The sequence below is a fragment of the Vespula pensylvanica genome, chromosome 1, assembly GCF_014466175.1.
Source record: "Vespula pensylvanica isolate Volc-1 chromosome 1, ASM1446617v1, whole genome shotgun sequence".
Classification (NCBI taxonomy): Eukaryota; Metazoa; Arthropoda; class Insecta; order Hymenoptera; family Vespidae; genus Vespula; species Vespula pensylvanica.
The window spans coordinates 14,853,133-14,870,920 of record NC_057685.1 but is presented as its reverse complement, the minus strand read 5'-3'; the positions used below and the strand labels follow the sequence as shown (position 1 = coordinate 14,870,920).

At 38.9% G+C, this 17,788-nt stretch overlaps 2 protein-coding genes across 4 annotated transcripts in view; one reads left to right on the top strand and one right to left on the bottom strand.

Moving 5' to 3' along the window:
* LOC122631911 overlaps positions 1-17,788 on the bottom strand; it is a 228,548-nt gene that overhangs the window by 147,497 nt on the left and 63,263 nt on the right. The window lies entirely within an intron of this gene.
* LOC122631806 overlaps positions 11,135-17,788 on the top strand; it is a 321,354-nt gene continuing 314,700 nt past the window's right edge. The window contains exon 1 of the mRNA XM_043817920.1: positions 11,135-11,816. The gene's annotated coding sequence lies outside the window, so the exon portion shown is untranslated. The remainder of the gene's footprint in view (positions 11,817-17,788) is intronic.

Below are 17,788 nucleotides of genomic sequence, written 5' to 3'. Positions count from 1 at the left end.
CAAAGGGTAGAGATATTACAATATTTAGCTTTGCGTGTTGCGTACGTTTGATGGAAAATAGATAGAATTTGTTGGATCTAAAAGAAAGACGTTATATCGTCTTATGGAATATATTCTTTCAAGAATATCATTTCATTATCTTATAACGAACGATCTACCGAACATAGAAATCTGACGTTCGTTTAACGATTAATTCGAGCTAGATTACTTTCTCTCCTATCTCGTTAATCTCCTTTGAGTGTCCTTTTCGAGTGAGCTCAACTATTTCTTAAGTGAACTAAAATAGCAATTAATCACTCGAGTCGCCATGAAAATGAAAAATTTTCCGTAGTACGGAATAGCGACACTGATTGCATCGCGGCAGAAAAGAGAAAAAAGGGGAGAGAAAAGAGAGAGAAGTAGAGATGATGAAGAAAACGTGTGTTCCTTGATCGGGAACATCCGTCGCTTTCCGAATTTTTAAATAGATAAGTAATTATATTATAATTATATAAGAAGATTTATAAGAGAATATTCAGGGAAGAAAGTGTAAAATTGGTAAAGATCTTTGACGCTCATTTTTAATGATAATCCTACAATGGGGAGGAACGAATGATTATTAATTTAATAATTTAACGAGCTCTCTTTTTAGGATTCATGGATCAAGAGCTAGCTCTCTTCGTAATGTTTCTTGAACAAATCCTGAATTATTTATTATATTAATTTATCAAACAATGTTATTCGCTTTTAATAATAAATTAAACAATACACGTTAACAAAGCGAACGGCGCGCAAGTTCACCTTTGAGCGGATATAAAGGACCACTAACTAACTACTAATTAAATCCGCAAAAGAGTATTAACGGTAAACAAAGCTAAGCTTATGAGCCATTCTCGCGAACGTTCAACGCTTTGTAACCACCAGCATATATAGTCCCATCGTCACATCGTTTCCTCTACTTTTTCATTCTCCTTTGAAGAATTCCGTCGAAAAAATTTTCAGAGAAGTTTTCTTTCGAATTTCTTTTCGAATGACAAACGAACGGTTTCGCTAAACAACGTCAACGTAGTAATCAAAATTCTCTTCTCTCTCGGTTTAGTCGATGAATGTGTTCGTACGAGTGAAAAATTTTTTATAACCTTTCTCCCCCGGTTCATCGAGAGCCGTTTGAATTTTAATCGGACATGTTCGTGTTATCGATCGCAATATTCCCAGTTTATTATATATTAACGAACTATTTCGGGTTGAAAGAGGAACGTTCGTTAAATGCATTTTTTTTTCTCGATTTTCTTCGATTCGACAGAGAGATTCATTTAAATAAAATTATTACATGATATTCTCGCTTCATTAATTCACATAATTTGAAAGAATCTTCGGTTTTTCTTTTTTTCTTCGCTTTGTTTCTTCCTCTTTTTTTTTTTTTACAAAATAAAATTTTGAAAGACCGAGCGAAAGATTCGAAGGAGTTCGATGAAATGTAGTACATACGTCGATAGTATACTATGCTTTTGGAGCGGCACGTACTCTGACGTTAAAGGGCGGAGAGTGTACCGGTAGCACGCGTGATCTTCTCCAGAGGCCTCTTTCGTTCCTTTGGAGGAAGGAGGGAAAACGTGAGGGTAAGTTCCACACCACTTTCCCTTTTTCCCTTCTACTCACCTTCTGCGCGTTCTTCCATCTCCTCCTGGTATTGTGCGACACGCAAAAAGAGCTCGTCTAGAGAATTGAGAGAGAAAGAGAAAGAGGGATGGAGAAATAGAGAGAAAAATAGACAGAGATAGAGAGAGAGAGAGAGAGAGAGAGAGAGAGAGAGAGAGAAAAGATACTGACACAGCAAATAATAAAAAATGAACCACTTCCGAAAATGAGTCGTACGCAAGCACCCCCTCCCTTTATAGAACGACTACCTCCAGGCGCTTTGTCGGATGGCACTTGTCTTGTCGTTTGAGTCCTTTTCCCAACGTATTCTCCGTCTCCTTTCTCTACTCTCTCTCTCTCTCTCTCTGTCACTCTCTCTCTCTCTCTCTGTCATTCTCTCTCTCTCTTTTCTTTTCTTATCTTTCTTCCAGCGATCTCCTTGCTCCACAGTTCTCTTTCGTCCTTACTTTCTTTTTATTTTTCTTTCTCTCTTCCATTCTCCTTTTCTTTTCTTCTCATTTCTACGTGGATCTACGTCTAACGGATCCTCCCAACCCAAGAAATCTTTTCTTACCATAGCTTTGTTAATTGTAACTCCACCTCTTTCTAAAAGTTCTTAGTAGAACAGGGTCAAACACAAAAGTTTGTTTCCATTGAAATGCATCTTTGATATTGTTTGTTATGCCTCATTTTTTATTATTATAAAATAAAACCCTATGTATTAATCGAAAAAATGTAAATTTGTTTTTAATGGCAAGAACTGTTACATTTTGCCATCGTTGAATTTCTAATTTCATCGAACTTTACCTCGTTGTAAAAGGAGGAAAGAGGAAAGAAAAAAAAGAAACGCTTAAAGCGGGATTCACAGGAGAAAAGTTGGAGATATCTTGCGGACGAGTGTGCGTTCGATATAAAGAAAATTCGATAGAATCCGCGTATCTAGATGTTTGTGAATTCCTAGCTATTATATTTTTCGAACGCTATTATATACTTTTCTTTTTCTTTCTTTCTTCCGTCCTTTCCCTCACCTCCTATCTTATTTCCCTTTCTCCATTACTTCCATTTTTATCTAGTTTTCGTTTGCGCTCACTCACCGAAGGGAAAAGCTTGGTGGAGAAAGTATAAACGTTTCGTTTAAATGCTTACGAATTTTAGTATGTCGTTTCTTTTTTGAAAGAATTTCTACGTACATACGTAGAAATGTATTTAAAAAGTATTCGGTCCAAGAGATGGTAAAGAAAAAACAGACTTTGTAAGAGATTCGAGTGTACCAAGAGAAAACGTTTTCTCTTCTATCGCAACTGTTATCATATGTAGCGAAAACTACTAAATGAAGATACAATTAAAAGGATAGTCAGAGGGTTGAAAACAAGCGTACAGTTTTCGTGAGTTTGCATATTAAATTATACGCAGTATACGTTGGTATACAAAATCTCGCACATTACGCATTACTTCCTTTCGACGTTAACACGTACAAGTTCGTAAAATAAATATTATGAGGTTGAACGATATGCAATTTGGATGTGTTTATTCGTAAGCAGTTTGTGTGATAACTGTCCGAGAGACGTACATTAACGATACACGAACATTTACGAGTAAAAGTAGAAATTTTTCGTACGTCGCACGCCTAGTACACCTTGATTCATCATACCACTCAACCGATGAAACTTACGGTATTTCTTTAGTCTCTTGGATAGTCCGACCAATAACCGACTTTACCACTTATCGATACGTCGATCGATAGGAGTCTCGGTTACTGACAGCTGTCGTTGCAATTTATTTCCGAGAGTTTTCGAATCTACAAGTCCATTTTATTTCCACGTTTCACGTAAACCAACGAAAAAATTTTAAAAGGTATCGTAGATTATGCGATAAAATCAACTTCGACACTGTTCGAACCTAACTAAAGTCAATCATATCATTTTTATCAGATCGACATGGAAAATAATTTGACGTGGAAAAGTTTCATTAAAAAATAAATATCAAATTCTTCAATCCATTTTATATCTTACGGTGTAACGCGTAGATATACCGGCTTAGCGTATAATAATATCTATCGTAAATCCTTCGATATTTCTTGGTGTATATAAAACGTTATTACGTTCTCAGCGCGTACCAGAGATTATTAACTCGAAATTATATTATATCGCGCGTCGGCATATTTTTTAGGGACAAGATCCCTTCGGGAAAAATATAACGAGAAAATGCGACTTACGTTCCATCCTCTATCCTTTTTCTTTTTTATCTTTTTTTTTGTCCTCCTTCGTTCTCTTTCTATCGTTCTCCTACGTTCTAAACGTTATCGAACAGGAAGAGTACAAGCAACATAGCGTAGTTACTATACTATTTCCTACAAACATATACAGACACATACTCTCTCTCTCTCTCTCTCTCTCTCTCTCTCTCTCTCTCTCTCTCTCTCTCTTTCTCTTGTTCTTCTAGAAGGGCCAGAGAGAAACCAACCGGTGGCGATTTGTGCCGGGAGGGAAAGAAGGTTGACCGCGCGAGAGGGCGGACAAGTTTACGAGGTTGGCAGACGGGTGCATATTTAGTAAGTCCCCGGAGGGAATGAACAAAGAGAAAGACGATGGAAAAAGAAGAAACGTAGAAGAGAGAGAGAGAGAGAGAGAGAGAGAGAGAGAGAGAGAGACAGAGAGAGAGAAAGAAAAGAGGGTGAGAAGCAGGTATATGTGCGTGTGTGAGAAAAAGAAAGAGAGAGAGAGAACGAGATTGTCGTAGAGTGCACGCATAAAAAAGGGGAAGCGGAGAAGAATGAAGTGAGGAGGAGGTCTCCTTGGGTGTGCGAGTTATATCGGTGGATTTTTTCTAGAGCGATAGACCTTTCGCTCGCGTACATGTGAGCGGGCGCTTCTCCTTGAGGACCCATTCATGTGCGTTTATGCGTGGCTGCGCGTGCACGGAAGGAGAAACACAGTCTCAAGTAGGCTGTCTTTCTCCCCTTTTGCCACCCTCTCTCGTTCTATCTCTCTTTCTCTTTCTCTTTCTCTCTTCCTCTTTCTTTCTCTCTCTCTCTCTCTCTCTCTCTCTCTCTCTTTCTCTCTTTCACTCGCTCTTTCTATCGAGCGCGCGCGTGCTCATTGAGGGAGAATGTGCTCAACGGTGCGTATTGATTTCACGATAACTCGCTTCCCAGCGTTAGAATATTCTCCTACCTGTAAACGTTCTTCGAATAAGAATATCGCCGATGTTCGAATACGATGGCTCTTGCACTCGCTCGACTATTTTACTTGGCGAAAACGTCTTCCGATAGGTCGAACGGATTACACAATTCAAACTAGTTACTTTAGTTAAAAGAGACATCTTTGTCGAAAGCAATCAAACCGTTCTTTCTGTTTTAACCGAGCGTCCGATCCACGATCAGAATCGTTCGAGCTTTCAAGGATTACGAAAAGCTCGCTTATCGTTGGCAAAGTTTTGCTAGCAGCTCGCGAAGAGGAATTTCCTCGCTGTTTCGATTTGACTCGTTGCAACGTTAGCGCGAAGGAGAAGAAGGAGAAACGAAAGAATCGAGAGACAATTTACCCTTTGTTTTCAATTTCTCACACTCAAATTCATATTCATTGAATTTAAAGGAATTAATGTTTAGCTTCTATTTCACTTTGTTATTCGAATTTTGTCTAATTATTATTCCGAATTCAATATCATGAATTCAACATTTTAATTTTCTAAAGAAGTCTTTGTTGACGTTATTTCGAACTCGGTAGGCTGTGATTATAAGAAATTTCTTTTTATTTTCCGCGTTATTCTTATCCTTGTTTTTCTGTACATAATGCTATGTGCACTTTATAATAGCGTATATATCCAGCGTACGAACGTATGCTTTAAATATGAAAGAAAGAAGAACGAAGGATCGGGTCTTTGTCATTTATTTTATGAGAAATTTATTGAAAAATGGATTTCCGAGGAATCATCTTGAATAGTCATGGCATAGAAAAAGCTTAAACGCGAAGAACAAGCTAAAGGTGGAACGACTAAGGACATCTTCATCAAGGAAGGCAAAAGGATAAACACACTCTTCCTTTTTCTTCTTCTTTTTCTTCATCTTCTTCTTCTTCTTCTTTCTCTACTTTAACCATAGTACGTCTCAACCAATTCCCATTAAGAAAATCGTACGTTTCCTCTAACATTCTCTATGATCGTTCCGAACCAACTTTCTTCTAAGTCTTTACTTCTATGACTTCTTCGCTGCTGCTTTTAAATCGTAAATCATCTTTGACTATGGTCCTTTGAAAAAGGAGGGCGTACGATTCAATCGTACGGATAAGTTTCTCGGGATTGAGAACTTTATCCTTTTGTTATCGCATGCTTTAAGTGAAATTGAGAACATCGTGATTAATGTCCAAAGTCTCGAGTAAAACGTTCTTGAAAATATCGAAAATTTTCTATCGTCTTTTCTTTCTTCTCTGTGAATCGTTTCATTGCTATATCGAAGATCATCGATACGATGGAATTTCGATTATCACGGGAACCGTTGTCTTTCGTTTTATAACTATCGGTTGTTATCGTCTTTCTCGATAAAAATGAAATCACCTTGAGTTCATTCAGTTTATACGATAACGACAAGCTAACGACAAGCGATATGCATTTACTCAAATGGCTGCGCGAAAAAGATTAAAATTACAATCGTACTCTTTCGAAAAGGTTAGCGAGATCCAGTTATCCAGTCGGATTTCTAGAAATTCAGTATCGCCTGTTCCTTTTGTGCGACTGTTTAAAGAAACCACTTTGCAGTTTTTCCATAAAACGAATACCTGCTACCGTTCACGTCAATTCGCTCGAGAAATTGTTTTTGCAACGTGCTCGTTGGATTTTCGACTGTAAGTTCGCTCTGGTAAGCCTGCGAAATGCGAACATGTTTCCTGTCCTAACGAGTTTTCCGCATCCGAGAATAGTTATACCTTGCCAAAGGATTTCTCTTAGTTACACCGGGATTTTCTTGAGTTTCTTCTTATGAGGATCTTCAAAGATATTTCTTTAAGGGAACAGCCAATGCCAGAGCTCGACCTATAGCTCGACGATAAGGTCTTGAATTAATATCCACGACTATAACGGTTTAATATCCTTCGAATCTCTTACGAACTTTGATTCGTCAAAAGATTCGATTTATCAAGATTTCAGTCGCCTGCACAAGATGTGTCATTTCAGAGTGAATAGTTTTTCAACTATCGACTTTTACGTAATTCCTATCGCTATATTTCTATATAACATATCAACCTAGATATATCGTCTGTGAAAGGGCATACTTAATGTCACCAAACGATCGTGAAGTTAGTTTGCATTTTGTTGGATCGACGCGTTTCATATGCATAGAATACTCGATGCGATGGGGATTCTATTGGCACAAACAAAAACGTCCGTCGATATAATAGAACGCTTTGCTCGAGCTATCTCCTGCGATCGAAGGAAATCTATCGATCGCGATGCTCTCCGAAAGCTTTATTTCATTTCTCTAGACGTTGCAACTCGAGCGCATTAGTACTCGACTCGGTAGTATTTGATTTTAAAAATATCGATACCATCAAGGATTTTCGATGCTAAACGAAAACGAAGATTCGAAAAGAAATCCAAGAAGATCAACGATAAACTCAACGAACTGAAATAATACTCATTTTCTTAATCTAACCGAGATCGAAATTTTACAACAAGTACAGATAAAATCACTTCCTAGAAATTCTCTTTATATCGATCGATAATAATCCAAAAACGATTATTTGTTTTTTTCTTCATTTAACATACATTATCTAATACAATTTTTAATATCATTATTATTTCAATCGATCCTTTTATTAATAGCAATAAATAACACGTTTTTCGTAATTATCGATTAACGAGAACGATAAGAATTTGTTCATTTTCCTTAACGCAATAAACAAAGTTTTCTTCCGCTTCGAAAATAGCTGAGAACGATGGACGATAGTAACGTTCTATGCGAGGGTTTGGTGATTCTCGATTAACAACTTCCACGGGTTGCTGCATCGCTCTCAAGTGCGGTTCTCACGAGTCGAAGGTAAAAGGGCTAAGAGAGTTTCAAGCTTGGCCGAGGTGTATGGTTTGAGCGCACGTATCAACTTGCCCTAGACCTTACTTCTCGTTGTTTTACTTAAGCCTGAGCTTGCACTTCCGCGTCCCCGTAAAGAGACCTCGGATAGTCCAACCCCTCCGGTCGTGCAAAACGCCAATGACCCCCATCCAACGGCTTTGCTGCCTGGATTCGAGTGTCCTTCTCGTTCCCCTCCTACGCTTTGTCTCTCTCTCTATCTTTTTCTCTCTTTCTCTCTCTATCTCCATCTTCTCTTTCTGTTCTTTTTCTTTTCTTCTTTGTTTTTTTTGTTCCTCTTCTCTTGTCTGCTTTACGAATTTACCGTACACGCTAACTACACCCCATCTCGATTTCACCGTTACGATAAAGCTGTTCTGACCCCAGAGCGTGTAAGGCGGTTCCTACGTCGAAATAGAATGTACGAGAAACACGCGAGCTGCATCTTACGAACCATTACGAAGCCGATACTCCGAGATACAATTTTCAAGATAATCCGATAAAATATTTTCCTGATGATGATACGTGTATCAAGGTAAAAACAAAACCGTGATTTTAACGTAATGAAAAAATGTTTTTAATAATTCAATCGAGAAAAATATTTTTTAGTATTTAACATAAGGATTATAACTATTTCATTGCTGAATATACGTTACTACTTTGCTGTTTTAAGCGGATAAAATGTACGGAATATGAAATTGAATTTTTATTTTAAGCCACCTCGTTATTCGTATATTCGTGTTTCTCTGAAAAAGATCCAGGAATTTATTTCTTTTTATTTTTTATTTTTTTTTCTGGTTATTTTATTTTTCATTATTCCTCGCACCGTGTTCGCAAGAAATCGGTATGTATGTACTTCCAATGACATGGGCTGGTTATGTGCACCGGACATTTGAAACTTGGCACTAGCGTCGATCGCTCCCGAGTGGCAATGAACCGGGAATTTGAGGCTTTTTCTCACGTTCGTACGAGTTGCCAAGCAAACACGATACGCTTTTTATGATCGTTACGGAACGGTGTGGACACAGTCCAGGTTCGTCTGGCAGAGCAGCGACCTGTTCTACTGGCATATACGCTTCTCTTCTTTTTCTTTATCTTTTTCTCTATCTCTTTCTCTCTTTCTCTCACTTATTGGTAGAGAAAACTAGAATCGAGAAATGAAAGAGAGAGATGGGCAGAGAAAATAAACAAATGGAAACGCAATCCCAAAGCTTGATTCACTCTGCCACGAACTACCGTGTCCCCTTTTCATTAACTCTACCAATTTGCCTTCGTTCTCTCTATCTCTTTCTCTCTTCTCTTTTCTCAACTCTCAGATTCTCTAGCAATACGACCAGAGCGTTTCACGCTCGGCGAAGTTTTGTTATTTGACAAATATATATTTCTATTTTCTTTCTCTTCTTCTTTTTTCAGCAATTAAATGTAATATCCTATGTTGTAAAGCAAGAATCTCCTCAGCTCGAACGATTTCTATTCTCTTGGAGCAATAAAACATCCAGTACAGGACTGGACAAAAGTTTCTAGGTGATTTTTAAAAATCAATTACTCCCTCCCTTTCGAGACTTTTTAGATTAATATTCTTTTCAGATTTTAAAGCGGCAAGTCTAGGAACTTTCGGTTCATCTCGTATAACGAAAAAGGCGATTGTTAATAAACGTCGAGTGAGGGGAATCCGTTAAAATTTTAGTAGAAAAAGAAAAAAAGAAAAAGAAAAGAAAAAGAAAAAAGAAAGGAAAAAAGGAAGAAAGTAATGTTGTTTAAAGAAGTTCATACGGTAAAAAGAGGATCACAGTTTCGGCAGGAACTCCGTCGTCGAAGCCTCACGATGGCTTAGATGTCGCGAAGGGTGCGCTTCCGAAGCGCAACCCCGAACGTCCTGCGTCCCTTGCCCTCCCCTCCCGCCGAATTAGGAATTCGATCGACGCTGAAAGTTCCAGTCGTAGCCACTGGCTCGATGGTGGCGTTTGCGTCGCGACTCCCCCTCGTAAACACAGGCCTCGTGAGAGAACGCCTGATGCCTCTAAAATCCTCCGACTCGTCACCCGTCGACCTCTCGACTGAAAAAAAGAGAGAACGAACGGATGGAGAACCACTGCTTGGAAAATCGTCCTGCGTCAACTTCGTTTAGCTGTTTAGTGAACGTTAGCTTAGGGTAAAAAGATAACGAAGTAGATCGTGTTATCATTCGTCAGCCGAATTTCTTCGTCGGTCATTTCTTTCTTTTCTTTTTTTTTTTTTTTCTTTTTTAAATACACATGACGTTTGTATAATGTCATAAAACAGATATCCGGATTATGCTTTTTTATCCGTGACAACAGCAAGTTAAGTTCGTCTTGGAGAGCTCTATGGAAATGATTCTGATGTACGTGCTTCGATCTCCTCGGTGGAGATCAACGGCGTCTGTGCGCGCACTCGATCGGTGTCTCCCCCTACTTGCGTACGAAAGGAGGCTAGTAGTAGTTTCCGTATTATACCGACACAACTAAGGAAACTGACGTTCGATTGAGATACCGATTGGATAGGACAAAGTATTTAGGAGATTTTCTTAAGAAAAACAAACTATATTCAGTATTCTGAAAATTGTTTGTATAACAGACGTGTGTGTAAATATGTATATATCTATAACTTGCAAATTGTTCGAAAAGGAACAACGTTAACGTTGCCTCGTCGAAAGGTTCGACTTTAAAGCAACCTAACCGAACGTTACTCACACGAAGACGAGAGAGTCCAACGGTTGGACGGAGAGTCGGAGGGTCGCCGGTGTCGAATGGAGGGGCAAAAGCGTTAGGGGTAGTGAGATACGGGGCGTATAGAAGGAAGGGTAAGTTAGGGGAAGTAGCAGCGTGGGTGGTGGAGGCTCGGTAGGAATGCTGGGGGCGTCGGCGGTGGTGGAAGGTAGTTTCTGGGTGGTGGAGGGCGCGGATCGCCGTCCGCAAAGTCGTGCGTTCACCCCGTGCCGCGACGACAACAGGGCGTCGTTCGTTCCGGAGCGAGCGACGCTGCCGCCGAATCTCATTCTCTCCCTTTCTCTCTTTTCTATCTTGCTGTTTCTATCTCCCCCGCACGTTTTCTCTTTCTTTCTCTCTCTATTTTTCTCTCATTCTGTCTCCATTTATCTTTCTCGTTCTCTTTTATCGGTCTACTTGAACGGAGAGAAAATAAAACGTTCGTTGTTCGTTTGCGTGTCGAACGCTAAAGGCTCGATGTAACGCGTTCGTTCGGTCGTTTTGTTCTGATCGAAAGGGATCCTCTCCGTGAAGACTCCGTGAATACGCTACGTTCTCGAAGATGAACGAAGGGAAGAAGAAGAGAGAATGGAGCAACATGCGCGAACGTGCACGTGACTCTTGAGGAAGGTTCGTTCACGTGGTAGTAGTGCTCGTGGTGGTGGTGGTGGTGGTGGTGGTAGTAGTACTAGTGACGGTGGTGCTAGTAGCGGTGACGGTGGCGGTTGTGGTGGTGGTTCCTCGAGTCTGGCTTGCTCGTGTGGCACTATGCAACGCGCTGGAATGCGTCCTAACGAAATTCGAGGTTAGATACGCTCGGAGCCTTCGCCGTCTCGCGAGGGGTGTTGCTAGAGGCGCGGATCTTCCGAGTGGATCTCTTTGGAGTGGGGCTTAAACGGGGGGTCGAAGGGGGTGTTGGCCAAGCGACCTCGGCTCAAAGTGTGTCTCGCTTGGGCGTGCGAGGTGGGATCGGTGTTTCTGGACTTTAGTGTCTTTCCCATGTCTGGACGCTGCCGAGGAGAGCTCGTCGAACGAACAAGATCACGTGCCGTCGAAGAGGAACCATCGGATTGGATTTTCATCGTTTTTAGTGATAAATCTTACGACCGCCTTACCAGAAAAATGGACATTTGGTGATTACTGCGTTTTGCTCGAGAAGTGTCTTGTGAGATTTCTCCGAGAAGCGTAAAAAAATATCTTTCTCCAAGTGTTCCAACCGATCGTATCGTAAATCGTGAGAAGCTCGAAATTGTGATTTGTGTTGAATAAACGCAAGGAGGAGATGGTGGAAGTTTGAAAAAAAGGAGAGAGAAAAGAGAAAAAAGAAAAGGAAAAAGTAATTCAACGGCTTGTCAGTGAAGTGCTTCGATCTAAAGTGTATACACGAAGCTTTTTCACAGATTCGAAGTTACGAGGTATGCACATTCAAAAAAGGAAATAAGTTGAAGTGATCGTTAGCTTTTCAATCGTATCGTACGATTTGAAACGTGGATTCCCGCCCTACGTTGCTAGGACGAACACGTGAATCAGCCCTTAGCATTTCGAATCGATCCGGTGTATTCTGTAGGAAACGCACGAACGTAGTTTCCTTGAGAATGCGAGAACATCTCGAAATTCTTTCGAAAAATTTCAACTTTCTCGGCTCGTCGACATTTTCGCGATACGATCGCGTGGAGAGTAATCTTTATTGCGTTAAAATAAGAAATGTGAAATTATAAAAGGATCTCATATACGTCATTTTTCGGTACTAGGTAGAGTTACTCGATTAATAGAGTATAACATTTTAATTGGATAATCAACCTGCATAGATTACTACGACGAGTGTACTTAAATATTGCATTAAAACTCTAACGTAGAGAGTAATATCCTCGGGTGATATTAAATTTTGTGATAGCTGACAAGTTACCATGAATCTGTCTAAAAGTTTGTTAGTTCTCCATGTGTACTTAATAATCTTATGTATTATTGGGTCAATGTGTTAACATCGTTATTCTGTCACGCCCTGTTTCTAGAATATTTCATAAACGTTTCCTTTAACGTCTCTTCTTCGTAAAACATTTAATCATTAGGTACACAACTTTTAATTCGTTTCGAACACCTTAAAGAGGAGCCCCGAAGTTTTAACTTTACTCGCGAGGATGACGAGACTATCGGGTTTCATGCGATGGATCAACGTCGCTTTCTAGAAACTCGGTTGGAGAACTTGTCGAATTTAAAGCTCATTGCACGACGAAGTCAGCCAATGGAAGAGAGTTTAAGGGTTAAACGTTCAAACCGCGAACTAATCATCGAGATTGAACGTCGAAACGATAAGAAGACTCCTTTGATCGTCGAGTTATCGACGTTACAGACAAGTTTACTGTATCGTGCATCCTTTTCAAAAGTCGTGCTTTAATACATTTCAACCATGATAGAAGGTCGTATCCTTATTGTAAAAATGTCGGGAGGTCGTCTTTAATCTTTAAAATCTCGCTCGATAAACCGACCATATATTTTCTTCCTCGATCATATCGAATAGAAACGATTCATCGATTTAAGTTTCTTTCTTCTTCTCGTTCGTGGGACCGATTCAAACTTATTTTCACGATTTACTTCAACGGCAAATAAGTCTGTTTACGTAACATTTAATCATAATTTTATACATTAAGCTAATTAGCATGAAAAATCTCGTTTTTACACGAACAGCAAATTTACTTTCAAGAGCACCGACGCGTTTAGTGAATTAAACGTCGGTGTTGAAAACTCCGAATAGTATCAGTTTCGTTCACTGTTACTCGATGTAAAATATAAAGACAAACCGATTTAATATTCTGTTAATATCTCATATTTATAGAAATTCGAATTTGAAGGTTTCGTGTTCCTTTTATTGAAAAATAATCTGGATTAATTTAATTCCCTCGTATTGTAGCATATATTATATGATATATCATAGGGACGAAGAGCGACAAATTTTCATCATAATAAAAAAAAAAAAAAAATCATAGTAATAATCACGCAGCGTTATTGCTTAATGGAACATTGGTTCTTTTATACGGATGAGATCGAAACTAAATATTTATTTATATTAAATTACTTTACAACAGATATTCTTAACAAAGTAACATTATTAAACAACACAAAAAATCTAATAGACGACTCGAATAAATATCACGCGTTTTTTGCGAAGACAGCGATCTCATTCTTCTTTACGAATAATTTCGGTATTCGTTGACGTATAAAAAAATAAACCACATTACGGATGACACAGATAACGAAATAAAATATTTGCAAAGAGCAACATTATGTGCGATGCTATTTTTTTTTACCTAGCATCATGGTATGCTAGATAAACTTTAATAAAATTTAATTTAATTTAATACTTTGTACTAAATTAATATATTAGATGGGAAAAGCGAATAGGTATATCGAAGATATATTGTTCTTTGAGATCTCGAGGAGAAGTGCTAGTAAATACGAGATAATAATAAATTTCGTTATGGATATTTCATTATATCAAGGGATATGATCAAATTGATTTGGTAGATTTTCTTCGAAGAACATTATTTAAGAGAGTATTACGAATGGGTGGGGTCACAAGGTCATCGGTTTGGTCGTATCGGCGTTAACCAACGACGGAAAGGAACATCCGTGGCTCTAATTAAAACCGATCACGCTCGAAGATGTAGTCGACGAAATTGATTACCCATAATTGGAGCTCGACGCGCTGTAGCCTCTAGGCGACTTTGCGGTTTGACAGACGGACCGTATTGGAAGTTTACGTCAGTAAGTTCGTAGGAGCTGCCATTTGCAGGTAGAGCGCGAATTACGATGTGAATCATGTAAATATCATGTAGAAGCAAAAGAGCAAGACCGACGTTGAAAATCATTTGGTATTACGATGCAAATTGTTATTCGATAGAGAATTACCACCTTTATCTTGAATTCTCAATGAATTTTTCATGAACAATAACTATTATATAGAATGTTGACACAAATTCTTGTTTGGCTTGGTTATATACATAGATACAACATATGAGGACGAAAAGCTAAGTTGTTTACTCGCGTAATATCGTGATCGCACATATGTATCTGCGGCTCTTACGGTTTACCACCATTACAGGTGGTTGGTAAATTTCATGCTAGCTGTAACAAGAGGATCAAGAACATATCGCTCTTTTGCTACACGTAGCACTATCGACTCGATGGTAAGAACATAGTAGGTATCTCTCAGAGTTCTCACCTATGACGTCGTATTCGAAGGATACGTGCTCGAGAGAAAGCTGCTTAAAAAGAACTATTTATTTTGATAGACTATTTGAAATTCAATAGTCTTCGATACCCAAACGATCTCTCGTAGTTTGAAATTTATTCTGAAATAAAATGATCGGCGTTTAAAAAAATTTCCAAATCTTCTTATTACACGTTCTTTCGTTCATTTGAATATAAAATGAAAAATATTTCTGCGATTGTACGTTTAAATCGCGAGAGATTTTGCAGATAGCATAAAACGTATAAATTTGCACTGAGAAAATTTTTAAGAGAAGAGGTGCCTGCTCCTCTCGATTTCCCTGCGCTCTCGTGCCACTCTCCTACGTTCTTATTTTCTCAAGTATCTGAGGTTGAGTGTAAGAAAAGCTGGAATAAGCTACGCAGAAATACTAATGTATAGTTCAACCGAAATTCAATTCAAGAGCGTACCACTTAACTTGTCTTTGAAGGATTCGCGAAGTTTCGTTCGAGGTTCACCGAAGATAAATAAAAGAAAGAGACTTTCCTTGGAAAGAAAATGTCGCATGAAATTCTAAGCGAATAAAACAAGACGGAAAGGAAGAGAAGAGAGAAAGAGAGAGAAATAAAAAAGAGCCATCGAGCTCGACGAGAGTCAAATAAATATTTTTCGTTTTTTCCTTCATTATTTTTTGCATTATTCTTTAAAATAATGCTCGAGAAATCGATTAAATTTTTATAAAATTACAAGTATCGCGATTATGATGGACTAAGAGTAACGAAATGCCGGCTGTTTTCCGCTTCGTAAATGTGTATCGTTCGCCCTCTGATCCGTGTTAGATCGATGCCCTTTTCGAGAGAATTATGACAAACAGTGCGAAAGGGGAGAATCGGTTTCGACGGTCGATGTTATACTACTTTGCTCTCGGAATATTCGATGCAAAAGGGGGAGGACAAAACGAGCGCACGTCGCGTATTTCACGCATCCGTCCTTCGTAAGCGATTCCGCTCGTATCGACCTGATCGTCGATTGGTTATCTCGCTCTAGACATTAATGACATTGTCATAGAAAATTTATATCGAACGGATTTCGAACGTTACGAGACTTCTTAAACCACATGCCAGAATATTTATCGAGAGTATCGTAACACTTTTCTTTCTTTCGATCGTTTTATTTCTCGTCATTGAAGAGATTTATTTGATCGAAGGATCAATAAATTTTTAGTCACTCTAACGTCGTTATACCGTTTCATTCGTTCTCGACCTGTTAGTCGAATTAAATGTACGTACCGAAAGTAATTGATTATATCGATATAGACATGTTAAATTGGAATAGACCGGTTGAATTCGCTTCAACTTTCAAATTCACACCGTCACTCACGGTTTACTCACTTTACGAGTCGTCATTCCGCCGTACGACAAGGTATCGCTCTTCATATTGTAGCAACAACGCAATATTTGACTGCTTTAAACCCACCAACGGGCGATGTGCACGCTTGCAACACGCACCAACAAGAATGAGAGGGGCAGAGAAAAGAGAGAAAGAGAGAGATAGTCATTTCGTGTTGCATGCTTGTAAAATGCACGCGAAAAAACGATTTCTTCGATGCAAATTGCCACTTGACGAACGTTACATATATACTCTGCAACGATACCCTGCAAAAATACGTCCCAATTTTTGCGCGATAGTGCACAACGAACAAATAGTATTGAAAAATATCGTATTCCATTGAGAGCCATCGACGATGCTTTCCGTTTCACTCCAAATAGATCGATATTTCTGAAGCTGGTGGTGGTAGTGGCACCCATCGATGGTCTCAACGAAAAAGGACTCTTTCGAGTAGCCTTCTACGACCACACGCGCTTCTAGAATGTGCCTATCAAACTATATACGTATATTGCGCTTTTATATACCTTACCTAGCGTACATCGTCAGATTTTCCTTCGAGAAACTATCGAGGAAGAAGGTCCTTCTGCGATATTGCCTTCCCAACGTTTCGATTTCGGGAAGAGCAGGAAATTATTTCTCTCTGTACTTACGTCTATAGCGTTGAGAAAATTCAAGAAACGAAAAGCAAGGAAATCACGATTTCAATGTTTCTTAGTACGAATTTGGTAAGACCACGAAGTAACATCACGTTTTGCTCGTTATACCATCATCCGGTTTATAACCATCCGGTTTCTCAATTGGCTCGAGACATTTTGCAATTAATGTCAGCTTTGAGAATATCAGGAACTTCGGTCTAACAGTGATAAACAACAAAATCTAGAAGGATAACGTTAACGAAGAAAGTTGTTGAAAGAAGTTGCCGTTGCTTTTTGTCACGAGTAAGAAAGGAACAAAAGAAAAGAGATATATCCTTTTTACTCATTTCTCCTTTCGCAATCGTTAACTTCTCTCTTTAACAATCAGATAAAGTAACATGACTGCGTAAAAGAGGAGTCGCCATTATTCGCGTATCGTAAGATTATATTCATTTCTTGGTGTAGGTACATTGAAGAGTTTCTACGCGTTCTCGCCGTACTCATCCAGGAGACATTCCACTTCTTTATTTTCTTTCTTCTTTTCTTTTTTTTTCATTTTATTTTCTTTTTATTTTCTTCTTTTTTTTTCAGTAACTCCTCTAGTACTAGCTTCTTCTCATTTCCGAGTAATTCCACAGCACTCCCATTATCGACAAGCTCCAGGCACACTCAACATAAATTAGCGCCGAGTGTACGACGTATCGAGGGGCACTTTAACACCGTACTTTATTCACACTATCTTCATTCTATCCTTCTGAGAGAAAATCATTGACGATACCTACGCTCCTCTATCTCTTTTGAATGATTAACGTGAGACGTGAAGTTCCGACAGGACGTACGTAGATATATGTATGTATGTTTCTACGATACGAATGACATTACATCCTTCTTCCTACGAATTATTTCCCGATCAAATTTTTATGACAATTCGGACTAAGGGACGGAATAAGAGATCCGTACAGTTTATTATTCTCGTAAAACTGTTTTACAGGGATCTAACTTTTTTTATTGCATTCTTGGTTCTCCCCATTAGATTTCATTGAACGTTCTTTCGTCCATGGAGAGAGTAACACGGACAATTTTTTAAAGAAAAAATGTATGGCATGGAAGAGAGAGAGAGAGAGAGAGAGAGAGAGAGAGAGAGAGAGAGAGAGAG